Source organism: Paroedura picta, chromosome 1, assembly GCF_049243985.1.
Source record: "Paroedura picta isolate Pp20150507F chromosome 1, Ppicta_v3.0, whole genome shotgun sequence".
NCBI lineage: Eukaryota > Metazoa > Chordata > Lepidosauria > Squamata > Gekkonidae > Paroedura > Paroedura picta.
This window is the reverse complement of record NC_135369.1, coordinates 32,250,831-32,270,751: the sequence shown is the minus strand read 5'-3', so window position 1 is coordinate 32,270,751 and position 19,921 is coordinate 32,250,831. Positions and strand designations below refer to the sequence as shown.

Genomic DNA, 19,921 nt, shown 5'->3' with positions numbered 1-19,921 from the left:
CAGTATTTATGGGGAAAGTGGGCCGCCAGTTAATCAAATGTACAAGACCTTTAAGCCAAATACTCTGACCCACCTGCAAACAAGGGGGGGGGATCTGCAGTGACCAAATGCCATCCCCTGTGAAATATCACGATGGCAGGCTCTACACCTGGCAAGAGCAAAGGATGAAGTCAACTGGCTGTCAATCACCAGCTTACATGTGGGGAGGCTGATATCCTCTGAGCGATACTGATTTCACTGAGCACTCTAAATAGTCAAGCATCAGATACCAAACATTTTACTGTATTTATTTCAAAGAAAAGCAATAATGGCAGCCAGGCCTTGCCACTTTCAGACTATCAAAACTTTATTTTTTTTAATGCACCTGATTCATCTAAATATTTTTCAGGGATTTTTCAGAGATTTGATCTACAAATATACACAGCAGCACCATTAGATGTGACTTGTTTTATTATATTGAGTTTGGATTTCCTTAATAGGACTCTCATTCCCTTCAATGGGATAGAAGGTGCTGGGAACTCATTTTGTAAGTGCCACAGAGGCCTCATTCAGGCCAGGAATGTGGCTAGGGATGCTAGCCTCCTGGCAGGAGCTGGGGATCCCCTCGAATTGCATCTCATCTCCAGGCAACATAGATCAATCCCCCTCGATAAAATGGATGCTTTCGAAGGTGGACTCTACTGCACTATACCCCACTGAAGCCCCTCCCTTCCCTACAGAGTCAACCCCAAAGCAGGGTGTAAACTGCACGGAGCTTTTATTCCAACCCCAGATCAATTCAGTCCCTGCCCTCTATACAGAATGTGATTTCCGTTTGGATTTGGGGCGATTTAAAATTCCCTTCTGCAGCAAGGATTGATCCAGAGTGACCCTACCTTTATTGTGCGATATCTTAGAGTGCTTTTAACTCTCAATATTTAAAGGCTGTTTTGAATCTGGGCTCTCCTCCATAGTAGAGGACCCGTGATTGGCCACAGGTGGTCATGTGACAAACTTGCCTTAAAGGAGAAGCCCCTAATTTCTCTCAACATCTGTTGGTCCTGGATTTTTTCTCCCTTCTCTGCCTTTTTCGATCATCTCCCCCCCCCCCCTCCAACAAAAGAAAGAGGCTCCCTGCTTGGCTCCTCTCCCCCCCCCCTTCAAGAAAAGAAAGAAATAGGCTATGAATGGCTCCCCCCCCCCTTCTGAACTACCCTAACCACGTGCAGAAGACTTTCCTGTTTCAACGGGGGGGGGAAGGAAGATCCGAGTTCAAAGCGATCTGAATTCAACAAGATTGACAATGGAATAAACAAAGTAAATGCAGACTCTGCACTGCTTTGAGACTCCTCAGTCAGTGATTAGCTTTGCATCCGCTGACTACTGTGCACAACCTGTGTGGGGCAGTCCTTCACTGCCACCAGCACAGCCTCCTCCATCACTGGTGCAAGCTCCTCCACTGCCCTAGCTGGGAGCTTTGGACCGGTGCCACCATAGTCTCCACTGCCACTGCCACTGCCTCAGCATCTGTGGGGGGGGGGCAGCAACTGAGAATCATTCGCTCCTTCTCTCCAGCTGCCATTCTGCCTATCCCTCACGTTCCCCCGGTGCTTCAGCTGCCAGTTAGGGCCAGATTATCACAGATGATGCGTTCCACATCATCTGCAACCATCTGAATCTCAGAAATTTTGTTTGGCTTTATTCTGCAGATTGAAGACTCTGGCACCTTGAAAATGCCCTTAGTGGAACTGGTGAATTATGAGCCGGCTGCCATTTCTAGTTGTCAATTATAAAGGTTCAATTTTTCATGTTCTTTAGTTTGTGTAATGTTTTTGCATAAGTTCCAATGATTTATGTCATCTTTATATTTCTTCAGATATAATCTAATCGCAATACTTTTGGATACATGAGCTCTTTTGAGTTTTTTAAGTGGTTTCTCACTTCAGTTTTGCCTCTTGTAACACCATGCTGAGATCCTAATAACGAGCTGATTGAACTCCCAGTTGTCCTGGCTTCCTTGAACACATGGATTCAAGGCTGCAACTATAGGTTGTCAGCATCACAAGTAGGTATTGTCAGAGACAAGATATACCCCCCTAAATAACTCTGTGCTCCTCAAGCATTAACAAACTGGTGAGCTCTGACCCCAAAGAGACGTGCTTGGCCTCAACCAGAACTGTCCTGGCTCCCACTTGATGGAATGAACTCTCAGATGAGATCAGGGCTCTACAGAAACTAAAGCAGTTCTGCAGGGCCTGCAAAATGGAGCTCTTCCACCAAGCCTTTGGTTGAGGCCAGTAGAACAACAAGAATCCAGAAGCCCCCTCCCAATCACTAGCTATGCCCAACAGAGACAACATAGGGCAATGGTTAAGTTTGGAATTGTTGTAAATGAAATTGTTAACATTTTCTCTACCATTATGTTCAAAGTCTTATAAATTCAAACTGTCATCGTGTTCTGTGTTCTATGTATCATGAGTTGCAAGCTATGACTTTGTGAGCTACAAACATTATTTGTAAACAACTATCTGGAACCGAGTTCCTCAAATGAAAGGCAAAAAAGAGCTAAGGAGCAAGCAAAGCAAGAGAGGTTCTTTATGAAATATCTTTGTGCATAGAATAAGGTGATCAGAATTAAGGGACCGTAAGGCGGGACACGCTGGAGGCAGTAATGGCAGTGGTGGCAATGGCGGCAGCAGCGGCAACAGGCCCCCCCTCCCCTTCAACAGGGCTCACCGACTCCGCTGCTGCCATGTGAACTTCTCCTGTCCCGGAACTCACTGGACCCACCAAACTTCTCCCTGCGTGTGAGCCCCACTTCTTGCTGGTGCCGCTATTCCACGGGCTCCCCCTGTGCTGCCGCTGCCCTCTTTCCTGCCATCCAGGAGGAGCGCCGCTGGATCCGGAGCACCCAGGCAAGCCAAGGAGGCGAAGGCAGCCCCCACAGTGGGAAGGGAAGAGGCTTGGCCTGGCACCCACGACCCCTGCCCCATCAAAACAGCCGGCCAGGCCCCACCCAGAGAGCCTGCACAGCAGGGAAGCGCCCAGAGGCAGGCCAGAGGTGTCAGCGGCGGCCGGAGTCAGGGCGGTGAGCCCGGGGCTCCGGGGCTGGCTCCCCCATACTGTCAAGGTGGCTGCTGTTGCTGCTGCTGCTGGGAAGCCAGCCTGCTCGCCCCACCTCACTTGGCCATCCGACCGCCACCTCCAGCCAGCGGGCGCGGCCGGGGTGGGGGAGAGGCTAGGGCAGGCAGGACATTTTTTAAATGCTGCAGGATGTGGCAAAAATCCTTTAAAGTCGGGACAGTCCCGCCAAAGGCAATTTGGAAAATTTGGAAATATTTCAGTAAAACCCAGAGAGGAAAAGGAGGATTTCAAGGAAAGGGTGAGCACTGCAAAGACTGCAGAAGAAGATGCTATTGTGCCTGGTTTGAAAGTTATGTAAAATGGAAGAGAGTCTGTACACCGTGACCCTGCTAACTGGCCTAACTATTGCAGCAGTTTTGATAATTTCATAGTATACACTAGCTTATAGTACAACAGGGACCACAGCAGGTTGTATCCTATGATTTTCCCCAAGACTCAAGAAACAGAAGTTCTTCTCCTATATACTACAAGAGGTGACTAGCTAATAGTGAACAAGTGTGCCATCAATGGCTGTTATATTCCAGCTCAAAAGATATGGTTTTCTTGTTTTGCTGTAAATTGTACAACATTCCACAGTACAAATGAAAAGCTGTACAGTGCAAGCAATGGGAATTTTTTGAAATTTGTAGACTATTTAGCCCTTTTTGGTCCTAGCATGAATTGAACATTTGCGCAAAGTTAAAGATGAAAAAACAATGGTTCACTACTTAGGAAAAGATATAAAAAATGAGCTAATACTGCTTCTTGGAGGTGATAAAAAGCAGATAATTTTAGCATGTGCAAACTCAGCTAAATACTACTCATTTATTCAGGACCGTACATCTGATGTTAGTCACACTGAGAGGGGAGGAGGAGGTGGGTTTGTGAGCCTAGCAGCCCAGAGGGTTATGACAGAGTGGCAAAGTGCCAGTCTGGAGGAGGAGGGGGACAGCAAGACAGATGACTCCAGGGGCTCTGAGGGCAGCGTGACAGAGAGACCTGTTTCCCGTTACCAGACATGCACTCATACACGTGTCCTGTGACTGGGGAATTTGCTTAGCAAGAGGTGGTAATGTAGCAAAATGGATCATTTGCCAAAGTTTTTTGAAGTGATTACACCCTTAAGAACTCAAGGCAGACTCAAATAGTTATAGTAAAAATAGTAAATCTTTATTAGAAGGAAAATAGTAAAATAGGCAAATATATATCTAACACACTAACAATCAGTTGTATGGAGGAAAAATAGAGTGGGAAAAGAGGTTTCAGTATTACTGATCTTGAAGAGTATAGAGGCAGAGATCAGCAACACGCACCACTGTGAAGACTGTTCTAATGGGTGCGAATCAGAAAGCATGAGGCAGCTTTCTGAAGCCACAGTTTATATATGTTTTGGGAGAGTGGGCTATGTGATGTAACTCAGGTGAGCACATAATGGAATTTTCCATGAGCCTCGGAGAAAGGCAGTGTATAAATATAATTAATAAAATAAATAAATAAATAATTTTCTCCACACAAGAGCATTCCTGGTCGTGCATGGCCAACCTCTATTTGTTCTCATGGCTACCAAATATAGGATCTGAACCAATCTGTGAAGGGGAGGGAGAACAATGGAGTGTTCCAGATCAGTCACATGACTTCCTTTGGCCAATCAAGATGTTGGGGTTTGTCCTGTGGTATGTGACAAATGGATTCTTTCTGTTGGGAAAGTAACTGACACAGGCTGTGAGCAGATAGGAGAATATCAAGAGCACAATTACTATTATTCATCCATTTTCTTCTCTTACCTTGCTAGCCATTGGAAACAGTTATTAATATCTTACTTGCTTTTATGTTTGTTCCAACTCCTTAAAGATAACTGATGTCTCCCCAGCCATGAAGTGCCGGACCCTGTTGATTGCTACCATTTTGGGTGTCTTCCTGGTCTCTTTAGGTAAGAAAAATAGGACAGGTTGACCTATTACAAGGTATCCCTTCCTGAATCTGCCCATTGTTCACTCCCATTGCTTTCATTCCTACCATTTTGGTGTGATAAGAAATAAATATTGAGAGGTTCTTTGTATATTTAAAACAAACTCATAATATCTCAAGACATCTGTGAGACTCCACCACTGTGCAGTACATATCTAAAACACAGTGATCCTCTCAAAAGTCTCCAGTATCAAGTAAAGGATGAACTTATTTTGTATTGTTTTCATTATTCATTATAAACGATAATCTTTAAATCATTCATACAATGAATTTTCATTGTTCCTTAATCCAATACCTATGCAATCTTGTACATCCCTAAATTTAGGGAGTTTCTTTTCACAAAGAGCACAGCCTTATGATTCAGATTCACATTAGGGACCTCATTAAATAATATTTTGATTTTCTATTTGCCTCAACCCCCCCCCCCTATTTTTCAACTCACACTATAAGGCCCTTTTGTTTGTTGACCCTCCAGGTAGGGCCTGGAGTTCTTACCACTGGTCACCAGACTAGCTAGATCAGTTGCCCAGCAGATTCACCATGCTCTGCCAGTTTGGTGTAGTGTTTAGGAGTGCGGACTTCTAATCTGGCATGCCGGGTTCAATTCTGCACTCCCCCACATGCAGCCAGTTGGGTGACCTTGGGCTCACCACAGCACTAATAAAGCTGTTCTGACCGAGCAGTAATATCAGGGCTCTCTCAGCCTCACCCACCTCACAGGCTGTCTGTTGTGGGGAGAGGAAAGGGAAGGTGACTTTGAGGCTCCTTCGGGTAGAGAAAAGTGGCATATATAAACCAACTCCTCTTCTTCTTCTATGGCAGATTTACCTCATCTTGGCGTCTTCTGCATAGAGATTTTTCACCGTGTGGAAAGTAAGAGGGCCCCTATTTATTTTGAACATCCAGAACATTATCTGTGCTTCTCACTTGCCTTGAAAACCCCTTGTTGAAGTCTCTGTAAACTGGTTGTGCCTTTATTTTTTATTTATTTTTTATTTTGATTTCTCCCCTGCTGCTCTCAGCCAGGCCAGCTCATGGCAGGTTACAAACAAAACCATTAGGTTTCCAATAAAACAGTAAAAGTACCCAAGAAAATACAAAAATACAAATAAAACAGCAGAGAAGTAAACTTATCCAATTTCCCTCCATTCGGCCCAGTAACTCCATACCTAAACCGTACCACAGAAGGGTGGTAAGATGTAAAATACCATAATATACTTACATACATTTGCAACTATTGATGCTGTATGTCTTTTAGGATCCCTTCTTAGGCCATCATTTATTCATCTCTGACCTACCTGTGATAATAAATCCCAATATTTCTTTGTTAAGGAGATGGTGTGAACTCAGATGCCAGAGACTGTTGGCAAAGAGAAGGAAGATGCCGGAAACCGCAGTGTTATTACAATGAACTTGAAATTGGAACATGTTACCAAGGAGGAATGAAATGCTGCCGGGAGCATGAGTAGACATCCAATGGATATCCGCTGGACCTGGGCAAGAGAATACCAAGCATCCTGATCCCTCAGTCTGTGTTCCCCCCAATATTCAAATCTCCAATCATGGAATAGGATTGGGGATCACAAATGTTACATGAACAGCCTACTATTCTTTCCTCATTCTACTCTAGTCTTTTATGTTTTTCTTCTAGTCTTTTATGTTTTTTAAAGAAAAAAATTGTGCACATAATCTTTTTGCTCTCTGGTGTAAAACTGACTAAAGACTATCAATCAAGGAGAAGAAGAAGAAGAAGAAGAAGAAGAAGAAGAGTTGGTTCTTATATGGAGGGAGGGAGAAACACCCTGCCAGCCTGCCTGACCTCCTGCCCAACCAAACACACATGGTTTGCCTAGGCACCACTCTTCTTGCCACTGGATAGGCTCAGCCCAGGGTAGGGTGTAGGCTATTGGCACACTAGGAGAAGTCCCTGTGACCACAGTGGCCAATCTGCCCCTCTTCCATGTAGCTTAGTATCGTCTCTTCAAAATGGTGGCAACTTTCCAAAAATCTTCAGCAGTGGCTGTTTCCTACCCCTGGTACATGAAACCTGCATGAAAATTATGTACTCAGGAATGGCAATGCAGAGTGTCAAAATTGTTACTGTATATAGTGGGGCCATCTTAGTGATTCTATGGCCATGGAAAAAGGATGAGGCAGGAACCCTAACACCACATCCCGATTCTGTGGCTCCTTGTCTCACTAGCTTGCTTCTTAGCCCAAGATGGGTTTAAGAAACATGCAGCACCATCCTCTATGTGTCCATCCCCAATTAAGTCTCTCTGTGTTTTATAGGGGACACTCCCAGGTCAGTGTGGATAGGATTGTATTGTATTGCAGTGGGATGCATTTAGAGTAAACATGCACACTACAGAGGCACAATCCTAGCCATATTTTAGTGTTGTTCTATAGAAAGTAAAATGCAAGTCTTCCCCAAAAGGATATCCATAGCTGTGGCAACTGCTGTACGGAGATAGCTATGGGACGCCTTGTTAGTAGGAGTAGCTTTACAGTAGTTGAAAAATTGCTCTGGGGAGGAGAGGGGTGGCTTAATGACTGTCACAAGGGTCAGCCAACCAGCTCAGTGTACCACACCTTTGTCTGCAAAGAGCAAGAATGGGTTACTTCTGCAAGACAGACTCAAGGTATTTCACTGTCCCAAGCAAGTATACCACCCAACGTAGAAAGGAAGTTGAGGTCCACAGAGGAAATGACAGGCATATACTGTGCCAGTTGCCTCTTCCTACAATAGTTGTGGTCAAGAGCAAGTGAAAACTCACTGGTGGTGTGGCCTCCTCATCAGACTGCTTGAGGTGGTTGGGCACAGAACTGGCTTCTGAGAAGTTTGTATATCTTACCAAAACAAGAAGTGTGCAATCAAAATCTGACTAGGATTGCAAGCTCCTGGAGATCTGGGAAGAGTTGTGCAGCCTTAAGAGTGGGGAGTGGATATGGCAGGGTTTGTGGAGGAAGTTTTTGAGCAGCATTTCCATCTTTGCCAGGTGAGGAAGCCAGAACCTTACCTGTCCCTGGAACACCTGGCCACGGTGATCCATGCGACAGCCCTGCTCGCAGACCTGCCACCTCATAGGGAGGTCCCCAACTGGGGAGCCCAATGCACAGACTGAACTACCCCCAAACAGGCTCTATCCCATGCCAAACCCGCCAGCTGTAACAAAATGCAATATAAAGACATCATCCAGTGGCCATACAGACATAAGGTTAACAGCCAACAAAACAGAGTGGGTGGGAGGGAAGCTGCTCGGGCAGCGAGCCTGGCGCCAAGAGGTGGAGATCCTCCACGTGGTGCCTTTAAGGTCCCCCAAGCCCATGCCCAGGAGCCAATGGTGCGAGCACAATGCTCACGCACACCACCTGCCCTTCCCACCACCATAGGACCTCCCTCCAGTGCACCTTCCTGCCGCCCGCCCCTCTGCTTCATCAATGGCGGCTGCAGCTAAGTCTTTGCCGCTTTTTCTTTGTGCACTGCAGAGCATTACAGGATACAGAAAGCAACATCAATGTGTGGCTGCTTGGAACCTAAAGCACATTCGGAACTGGGCATCTCCTTCATTAAAGATGGTTGGCCTTTCCCACAGCAGACATCAGGACTTCTCCTGAGTGAGAATTTTCTCCCCCTTGTTGCCTCATATTTCACGGGGTCCCTCGGAAGCAGGGAGTTCATTTTTTGGCCCAGTCAGAAAGTAGGGTGCTCAAGTCAGTCTTCCAGGCAAAAGAAGATCTGACCAAGGAAATCTTTTCTCAGGATCATGGGATATCATGTCTCAAGTTCCTCATCAGCTGAGGCCCCTGACGGAACTCTCTCAGTTCCGCAGGGCCTGTAAAACACATCTCTTCTACCAGGTCTTTGGTTGAGGCCAGTGCAGTTACGATTTGGGCCTCTCCCTGAACCAGCCAAGTCATCCAACTACCCCTACTGATATGCCCCTGAGGCACTGCAATGAAGCCTGTAGAACTGGGGGAGGGTTTTATTTATCACTGCCGAGGGTGGCTGTGAGAACAGCACTATCAGGACTGTGACTAGCCTGGCTCACCAGATTAGAAGCCACAGCTCTAACCACTGCACCAAGTTGGAATGGACCATACAGGCCATCCAGTCCAACCCCCTGCTCAATCCAGGATCATCTTAAAGCACTCATGGTAAGTGTCTTTTCAGCCACTGCTTAAAGATCCCCAATGAGAGGGAGCTCACTACCTACTTAGTCGATTCCGCTGCTGAATTACGCTGACCCTGAAACAATTTTCCTGATATTTAGCCAGTACCATTCTACATGTAGTTTAAAACTATTACTGTGAATCCTATCCTCTGCTGCTGACAGGAACCATTCCCTGCCCTCAAAGTGACAACCTTCCAGATACTTAGAGAGCAATCTTGTCCCTTCTCAACCTCCTTTTATCCAAGCTGAACATTCCCAAGTCCCTCAGCCTCTTAGGGTTTGGTCCCCAGGCCCCAGATCATCTTAGGGTTTGGTCCCCAGGCCCCAGATCATCCTCATCACTCTCCTCTGAGCCCTCTCAATTTTGTTCATATCCTTTTTGAAGGGAAGCCTCCAGAACTGCACACAGTACTCCAGGTGTGGTCTGACCAATGCAATATACAGTTAGGACTATGGCATCTTGCACTTTTGGTGTGATACCTCTGATGATACAACCCAAGACCACATTCACCTTCTTTACTGTTGCATCACACTTTCTGCTCAATATTGTACATACAGTCCAAAAGTACCCCAAGATCTCATTCACACACACTGCTACCCAGAAGTGTATCTCCCATCCAGTATGAACGTTTCTCATTTCTGTGACTCAGATGTACAACTCCACTTAACCTTATTGAATTGCGCCTTGTTCTCCTGTTTCCACTTTTCTAGCATGTTCAGATGACACTGAACTGTATCTTCTGGAGTGTTCACTGCCCCTCCCAATTTGATGTCAGCTGCAAATTTAATGAGAAGTCTCTCTTCCCCCTTGTCCAGATCATTGATAAAAATGTTGAAAAGTACTGGACCCAGTATCAAGCCCACAAGTTCTTGTATTGTGGAAAGGGGAGAGAAGTACTTCCTCACGTGCATAATTTTGAAAACCTCTATCATGTCTCCTCTCAGTCTTCATGTCTCCAGGCTAAACAGCCCTAACCTCATTAATCAGAGGGATGGTGTTCTAAACCCCTTAAGCATTTGGTTGTCCTTTTCTGAATCCTTCCCAATGCTACAATGTTGTTATTTTTTGAGGTGCAGTGCCCAGAACTGTACACAGTATTCTAAATGAGGCCACACCATAAATTTACATAGGAGCATTATGCTACTGGCTGATTTATTTTCAGTCTCCTTCCTAATAAGCCTCTGTATAGCGTTTTTTAAATTACAGTTGCACATGGATTCAATATCTTCAATGAGTTATCTACTATGACTCTACCCTGGTCAGACAGGATTGGATGCCACCAATGTACACTTGTAGTTAGGATTTTTGACTCCGATATGCATTACTTGACACTGGCCACTGCTGAACCTCATTTGCCATGCTGTTCTTCACAATCCTCCCAGTTCTCACTTCCCTGAACAATTTAGTGCCATCCAGAAACTTAGCCACTTCACGGCTCACTCCCAACTCCAAATCATTTAAATTTAAGAAAGACTAAATAGAAACCAATGGCCAATATTTTCAAAGGCAGGACTTAAAATGTATTTATTTAGAAAAAAATTGTATGCCCCCTTTCTGGTGAACTATCAAAAGAGAATTAAAAATAACTCTCAAAAATTATATACATAAATAAAACTGACAAAAACAAAGAAGAGGGAGGATCAGTAGGGGTGCACCAGGCGAAATAGAAAATTCTTCACCCACTGGCCAAAGACAATGATCAAGAAAGACAGATAAATCTTCCCGGGGAAAAAACTTCACCATCTTGGTGACACAATTGAGGGAGCCCGTCCTCCTGTTGCCATCTGTAGATGGTTGGATCCAACCTCTGAGCCTGCAGCTTGATGTACAGTTATTGAACGTCAGACCAGTTCCAGATCGGTGCTTTTGGATATGCTCCTGACAAGTGGACAAGAGCAATGGTCTAAGATTCACGACAGCCATTTGAGAGAGAGGTGACTATATGTGTAACCTGATTGGCCAACGCTCTGGAACAGGAGGCTGCTAGCCAAACAATGGCCTCCATGACACTTTTTTTCAGCCTATGACAAAACAGGATGTCATTCTCATGTCATACTTGGTGTTCTAAGCAGAAGGTGGTCAGTACCACAGTGGAGTGAAGTTGTACAAGGAGAGAAAGGGTAAGCTTTGATGTGGGTTTCCACTGTATATGCTAGAAGTATTCTGTTCTGATGTTTGGGAATGGAAAACATCCAGGCGCCACCAGAAGTGTCCATATCTTTCATATTTTCATCAGTAATGTTACCTTGCTAGATTTTAAAAACAGACATTAAGAGAATGTTGACGGATGAAGAGAGTTTTCAGGAAGGTGACATATGACTTCAAAGGATATTCCATGAACAAAAATCATATAGTATTAAAATACATATATTACAGTCCACTGATTTTCAACTACCTATTGTCTACCAAACTGAGGCCGTGGGGAGCTTTTAAGGAAAACTAATTTCATGCTTATAGTATACCTACATGTACTATACATCCAATAAGGTTTTTAAAAACAGAAACTGGATAGATGATGGAATTGGTGGGAGAGGTGAAAGAAAGAGAAAAGAAAGATCCAACCGAATCTAAGTGCATTTTAAGTCTTTCACTCCCTATTCTTAACTCTCTCCTATTAAAATAGTTGAGAATTAAAATGTTGTACTTTCTGGATGATTTTAAAAAGAGCCAATCATGTTTTAGTGATTGCTTTTATTTTGTGCCATTTTCATGTAAACAGTCCACTTCTCTGGTTATTATTTATGCAAAGACCTTACCACCTTTCTCTTCTTCTTCTGATCTTCGCAGTTACCTTGAAGATCCAGTCTGCTCAAGCCATGAGGATTCACTGCCTCTTGGTTGTGGTTTTTTTTGCAATGCTCCTAGCTAGCCCAGGTAAGATTCCCCCAGCCACGTAAAATCATGTCTCAGCCACCAGTGGTCACACATCGTCACAGCAAGAACCTTACCTTCATCTTGACTGATCATTAGAACCAAACCCAAATTGTCTTTTGACTTGAAAACAGAAGAAACTCCACAAATTTGAGCTTCTTGTGTTTAATAAGTTTCTTCAAGCTCCCTGTAGAAATAAACACACCAGCAACAAGCACACTGCTCTAAAAAAAAATCCACATTTTAATATTTAAATTTCCAGACGAGAATAGCTAGCAGGATTTACTTGGAAGGATCTAGCAGAGAAGCAGCCTGTTAATAACATTTTTATATTTCGCCTTGGCAAGAACAGCCTTTGGCTACTGTATAAAGACGATTGGAGCTCCATCGTTAGCTGTTTTGCCAGGTTTAGATAGTCATGTTCTTTGATCGCTGACAGTGAATAAGAAACAGGTATCCAGTTAGGATAGGGTTTCAGGACTGACATGAAGATATATTTCTCACAGCACACAGAATGCGCTGCCACAAGACATAGTGAGGACCACCAACTGATTGTTTTTGTAAAAAGAGTTGATCAAATTCAGAAAGCAGAGATCTTGAAGCAATTATGATAATCATGACGATAGTTAATAGTAAAGTGGGTGGCTTCTGTCATTCGTGAAGGCTGTAAAGCTGGGCCAGCCATAGAGACAGGAAAGGTTTCTGCATATGTGGAGACTACTTGGACATAGCTAAAAGTTAGGGGGTGGGGTAGAGACCAACCTCTTGGCAGGGGCTCAGGGGAATTGTGGTACATGGACATCTGGAGAGCCACAGTTTGGCCTCCCCTGATTTAGAGCATCTATTGCCCAGAGCATTAAGAGTATTGTAGGAGACACAGAATGCTGGTGGCAGTTGAGCATCCATTAAAGAGGGAGGCACATAAATGCGATGGTTTATGAAATCAGCCGGCCTAAGAACGTTTATTGCCTAGCATTAGGGAGATTTTGGTCAGCAGAAATTCCCCAGTCAGTCACCCCTTTATTATCTGTAAGTGGAGATGCTATATACAGTGGCATATATCTCTGAGAGCCAAATGCTGGAGACCCATAATAAGGCCAAGACTGTCATACCATGTTTTTCCCCAAAATACGATCAGTCATGTCAATATAAATGGAACGCTGGAATTGGATGAGCCCAGGTCCAATCCAGCAAGGATACCTCTTCTCATCTCCAATTCCCCTTCTTCCCATTTTGTGTAGCGAGCGGCCAGCGTGTGCCCCGCTTTGTGAGCCACTGCCTCAGGAGAGGAGGGATCTGCCGTTATGATGACTGCAGCGAAGGTGAGGAACAGATTGGGACCTGCTACCACCACACCATGATCTGTTGCCGGGATGAGGTGGCCAAGTGAGGAGAAACAAAGGAGAAAACCACCAAGCCCCTGAAATGAAAGGATGGGTCCTCTGCTGCCTCTCCAGTCTTAACCAGCCCTTGCTGAAGTCGCATTTCCTTCCTACAAATAAACCTTACTATATTTTAACTCCCCAAATGACTTGGTATTTGTTTTTCTTCACACCGTCTTCAGCTTCCATATGACCAGCATTTGGCCTCCCATGGCATAAGAAGAGGTGGTCCTCTTTGGGATTCTACATGTACTGGAGTTGGCTTAAGGATCTACCACTTCTGAAACTCCAACAGGGCAGGTCATCGAACAGTATAAAGATGAAGGAGAATCATCCCATCAATCAAACAGCATATTGCAAAATCTTAAAAGAATACAACAAGAATAGTATCAGACATACAATACACCCTGCAACAAACGTATTACAAAATTAGATCACAGTCGAAATAAAACACAGTCTAAGACATGACATATGGAATGGGACTGTGGTGAAGGGGGCTAGATGTGAAGAGATCTTACTCATTGGTTTCTATGTGCATAGTGTTCTGGGGGGTGGGGGTATGAAGCAATATGGAGGTAGCCACATGTTTAAGTATTCCTTAGAAGAAGACAGGCATCCCTCATGGAGCTAGTGGGAGCTTTTCTGCTTCAGGACAAGTTCCAGTTTACCTCATCATTGTAAAGGACCTACAACCCAGAATCTTGCAGTCAGTCTGGTTAAATGACAGGAAGCAAAGAGTAGGGATCAATGGACAGTTCTCACAATGGAGGCAGGAAAGCAGTAGGGGCCAACAATGATTGGTATTGGAGCTGATACTATTTAATTGATTCATAAATGATCTGGAACTGGGGGTGAGCAGTGTAGTGGCCAAATTTGCAGATGCCACATAATTATTCAGATTGGTGGCAGCCAAGGCTGAATGTCAAAATCTCCAAGAGGACCTCCACAAACTGGGTGAGTGGGCAACAATGGGACAAATGAACTTCAGTAGAAGTTCAGTAGAAGTAAGTGTAAAGTGTTACACATTGAAATACCAAATCCCGTGTTCAAGTATAAGTCAATGGGTTGTGAATTTGCTGAGAGGGGAAAAGATCTTGGAAGTCATAGTGGATAACTCAGTGAAAGTGTCAACCCAGTGTTCTGGACCAATGAAAAAGGAAAACTATATTAGGGATTATTAGCAAAGGAATAAAAGAGCAGATAGTGATGGCCACAGGAATAAACACCTTTAAAGGGGGATTAGATTCATAATGGAGAAGTCTATCAGTGACTACTAGCCATGGTGACTGAGGGGAGCCTCCACATTCAGAGGCACGAATCCTCTGAATCCCAGAGCCAGGAGGCAACATCAGGGGAAGGCCTCAGCGTCTGTGCCCTGTTGTTAGCCCTCCAGAGTAACTGGTTGGCTCCTGTGTGAGACAGAATGCTGGACTAGGTGAACTATTGGTCTGATCCAGTAGGGCTCTTCTTATGTTCTTAGTCTTCCAACAGCTGATTAAAAGCTTCCAGAGAAAGGCCTTCACAAAATACTCAGGAGGAAGTCCAGGGGTGAATCTGCACTGGGCTTTTTATCCCCGGTAACCCCAAATTAAAGAAAGTAATCTACACATTATTTGATTTCCATTTTGATATTTAGTGCTTTAAATTTTCCCGCTGCAATTTCTATGATTGACCCTACCTTTCCCCTGCAATATCCAGGAGTGGATATAACTTGCCATATTTGAGGAAACCGCTCCGAGAGCCCCAATATTAAGTGTAGATCTCTGCATTTTGCTGGATTAACTTCCTGCCCCATGCCTCCAATGCTGACGTAGTGAACCAGTCTGTCGCTGATCGGTCAGGGCATCAGTTCAAAGACTGCCTGGTTCCCGGTTGCCATTCCCTCACAAGACTTACTTTTGCCCTCATTTTGGGATTTGTTTTAAAGTGGCTGTGCTTTAAAAGCCCACACTTATATGAGCAGAGATTTGCCTCTTGGATTTATTTTCCCCTCATCTTTCTCCATGAGGCTGCTGCTCCCCTCCACACACACACACACATCCCGCACCTGCAGGAAAAGAAAGATAAACAAGCAGCTTCGTGCTCCACTTGCCCCTCCCCTGGCTTGCTCTGGCTGAGGCAAAAGGTAGGAAATAAAGCATTCTCCAGCCTTGTGCTTCTTCAATGCTGGCTGGAGCTTCACCCGATCCCACCCCCACCCCCCAAATCAAGACTGACAATTGGGACAATGCAAATGCAGAAGGGCGATATGTTTAAAATTGGGGGAAAGGAGGGCTGTAGATTTGGGTTCAAATCAAACAGAATTTGGCAAGATTTACAGTGGAAAAAAATGTGAGTGCAGAATATACCTCATTTCTGTTGAAGCAGTCATGGTAACCAGCCTGTGGCCTGGAAACAAAGGCTTAAATAGCCACTCCCAGCCACCATCTGATTGGCTAGGCCACATGAATCCCATAACCCCACCACCACCACCCAGTCCCCTTGGAACCTTGACCTCCATTTGACATGACAGCAGGAACAAAAACATCCCCTGATCCCATTGCATGGGACATGGACCTTCCAGGGAAGTTTCTCCAAGTTTTCTGGTCTCCTTCAGACCACTTTGGTTTATGAGACTGCATTACAATAGAAGGATTCTCCCAATTAAAAAATGCAGGGCATTTATGCAATCTTTTGCCAACTCTCATTCTGCAGTTTTCAGTGTGCAATTCGCCATATCCACCACTACAGACGAAACATGAGCTAAAGGGACAACAATTCCTCCCCGCCACTTGGCAGCTGGAACAAAGTGATCTCTGACCAATGCAAGTACCACCAGCCAATCACTATTTGATACTACAAATTTTGCCAGGCCTCTTGCATTGTTCTGAAAAATCCTTTCTTGGTCATGGTGACACAGGAATGAGAAACCATGATAGAGGAAGCATTATTAATCGATACTCATTCTCTCCTTCCAAACATATCAGCTTACAGCATGCAGTTCCAAATAAAGGCAGAAACTTATAAGTTGGGGGCAAAGCCTGTGTTTTCCTTCATTCTCTCAACCTGTTGACCAGATCTGAATCGATGAATACTTTTTTCCTGCTGCCGCTGCTTCTTGTCTGCATAGAACTGGCTGTTCCAGGTAAGATCTTCCAAAATGTCCCAGCTGTTAGGTTCAAATGGACCGTTCTCCTCTCATGAGGATTTATCACTTAATGGCTTGCAGTCATGTGACCTGACTGTTGTGATTTGGTTGATGTGACAAACAATGAAAACTCCTGGAGATTTGTGTGCCTGAGAGAGAGCTCAGCAAGGATGCGATGGCAAACGGCAAGGATCTCCAACATGGTGCAAATAGGCACCATGTCACCCTCCAGCACCTTTCCTGACACCCACCAAGTGTTTTTAGAATGTGTGCAGAGCCAGGTTGGTCTTTCTGTCCAGAAAAATATTCTGATTGGCTGTGAAGATCTTTTTGAAAAAGATGCTTTGGTAACAGCTGCCAGCACAGCACAAGAATCTTCACTGAATGACGGAAGGTATATGTGCAGACAGGAAAATATCTTTAAACAATATGTTTGTTTTTAAAGGCATCGTGTTAAACAGAGCTTTACCTGAAGAGCTGGAAGAGTTATGGTTTAATGCAGGACTCCACTCTCTGAAAATTTTGAGGTTGGCTCTGCCTCTCCTAGCAACCATTCTGTGGTTGGGCCCAGCACTCTGGGTCAGAATTTCAAAGGTATCCACAGGCTCAAAAAGATCCAGAGCTGTTGTTTGCCTTCAGGGAGACTGATCTCCATAGTCTGCAGATCAGTCATAATTCCAGGAGAACTGGTGGCCCCACCAGGAGACTGGCAACCCTGTAATTCCTACTTCATCAACTGATAAATGTGCAATTGTTTACCATCTCTGGATTACTTGGTGAGATATTTAGGAGCTGAATGTAACTCACTAGATATTAAAAAACGCATTGAGTGATCTCAAAATCTGTTTTTTTAGATCCCTGGAGGCCTCTTCACAGATACCACAGTACACACTACAGGCATGTGTATACCAATTACACATACAACATATGATCTTTTGTGCTGCTGGCCCAGTCCAGTGGTGGCTACTGGGGAACAGACAGATTCATGGAGGGTAGTCTATTAGTGGCTAATAGCCATGACAAATAGCCAAGCAGGAGGCCTTCGATTTCTTATGTAATCCTAAACGGAGTTACACCCTTATAAATCCATTGAAATAAGCGACTTTAGAAAATGTAATGATGCTGCACTGTGATCTTCCAGTGAAAGGATCTCAAGCAGCAGAGCAGGAAAGATCTTAGAGAGCCACTGCTTGTCAGAGTAGCATGATGGACCAATAGTTTGATTCAGTATAATTATTAGAATCATTGAATCTAGGTACACAATCGGTGACACTATTTCTGGAGCTATTTATTTATTAATTCATTCATTTATTTATTTATTTGATTTCTATACCGCCGCTTGTCGTAGCCTCGCAACAGTTTACACATAAAATTCTAAAACAATAAAACCCCAATAAAATCCCCATTAAAATAACAATCACAATGGTGACCATAATCTCTTGCAATCCCTCCTTGTTCAGGGTGGGGCACTAAATCTAATCTAATGTAATGAGAGCCGGGGCCGAGGACGAGATGAATTTGAGCTAGACTACCACAGCTGTTTGATTCATGGACAGCATTTTTGATTTTATGGTGGGTTTACTCTTTTTTAAAAGGGAATCATCATCTCATTCAAAAGTTTTCGCTTCTTTCCTAATGGGCCTGTGGATATTTGTATATAAACACATGCAGATGTACATGCAATTGTATATCTCTCAGTACCAGCTGGGAAGCAAATAATGGGGGGGGGGCTGTTCCTTTAATGTAGTATGCATAAGCTTTTCACAGGAAAAAGCCTAATTGTTCAGATGCAGAGGAGGGAGCCCATTTAGCAAATGAGGTTTAAAAATATGTGGATATAGACTGAGATCCAGTTGAACAGGCAAGGCTTATAGGGGTCCTGAAAACAGGGAAGTAGTAATCAGGGTGCTCCTAGACCCACTGACTATTACATTTTATGAACATGCATAAGATGCTTTACATGCTTGGACAAACCTTGTCCTGTCAATCACAGTATTGTGTAGTGTGCCTAGCAGCTACAAATGATCATAATGAAATCAGACAGAACATGTATGTGTTTGCTGGGTTTTTTACATCTCATTTTGTAAAACATTCCTCCCACAAGCACTGGCCTTTTGTATGCATACATCAGTCATACTATTGAATTTTGCAACCTTTCTGTTTGTACTTGAAAATCACCATTCTCAGGAGGATTCCCACCATAGCAAATGCTGGGAGATTTGGGGGATAATGCCTGAAGGGAGCTGAGTGTGAGAGGGATGTGATGTCACTTTCAGGTGATGTTCTAAGTTGCCTCCTCTGCTTTCTATGGGATTATAGATACTTGGGGAAATTCCTGGAAGGTAACTATGTGGAGGCCATTTTCTTCTCCGGCTTCTCAGTATCTCAGGGGTAGGAAATGGGAGCAGGTAGATGGGAGACTTAATTCTCAGTGGCAAGGATTCCACAATGGGAAATTGTCCTTTATGGCTTGACTGGCAAGCATTTTCTTCCTTTCCGCAGGAAATCTTCAAGACCCAAAGCTGAAATGTGACCCTCCATACCACACCTGCAGGCTTGGAGAGTGTCCTGAAGGGGAAACTTTAACCGGCCAGTATTGTTTCTATCCTGTAATTTATTGCTGCAAAACTTCATAAATCCAACGGCCTTGAAGATACACAGGGAGCCAACCTATTTGGAAAAGTGCCATGCTTCGAATCAGATTGTCAACATTTCCTAATTTGCATCCCAAGACATTGTAACCTGTTGAGAGTGAACACCAGGTCATTTTCCTGGACTGTTATTTATCTGAGTCTCTTCACCTTACTTTGAAGTCAGCAGCCAGCAAACACTTCAAATTTTGATTGCAATTAAAATGCTATTCCTTTCTCACACTTTTTCTTTCATAAAATGTTTTACCCTTTCTTTGCAACCCCACCCCCAGCACCCAATGTTGAATATTCCTGACAGACCCTGTGGGAGCTTTCAGTATTCTGCAGGGCCTGCAAAATGGAGCTCTTCCTCCAGGTCTACGATTGAGGCCAGGGCAGCTAGGAAGATCAGTGTGCCCTCCCCCCCTCCCCCCCCCCCCCGCAGCAGTCAATGTCATCTTGATCCTCTTTTCTTCCCCCTTGAGGTGTGTGTGGGGGGGGGAGAGGTTGAGGTGATTTTGCCATGTTCTTGCTGCTTTTTGTTATGTTTTCATGGGCTTTTATTGGGGTTTTTATTGGACACATTTGTAACCCACCACAAGCTGATTTTGGGAATGGCAGGCAATAAATTGAATAATAGTAATAGTAATAGTAATAGTAATAGT

The 19,921-nt window shown here is 44.2% G+C and overlaps 2 long non-coding RNA genes across 2 annotated transcripts; both read left to right on the top strand.

Moving 5' to 3' along the window:
* The first annotated feature begins 5,890 nt into the window (after positions 1-5,890).
* Positions 5,891-6,759, top strand: LOC143835296 (uncharacterized). Its single transcript, XR_013230070.1, has 2 exons — positions 5,891-5,943; positions 6,403-6,759. It is a non-coding gene; the product is annotated as an uncharacterized LOC143835296 (long non-coding RNA).
* A 9,642-nt stretch (positions 6,760-16,401) lies between these two features.
* On the top strand, positions 16,402-19,499 carry LOC143834371 (uncharacterized). The gene is made up of 2 exons (XR_013229765.1): positions 16,402-16,623; positions 19,129-19,499. It is a non-coding gene; the product is annotated as an uncharacterized LOC143834371 (long non-coding RNA).
* Positions 19,500-19,921: the final 422 nt, after the last annotated feature.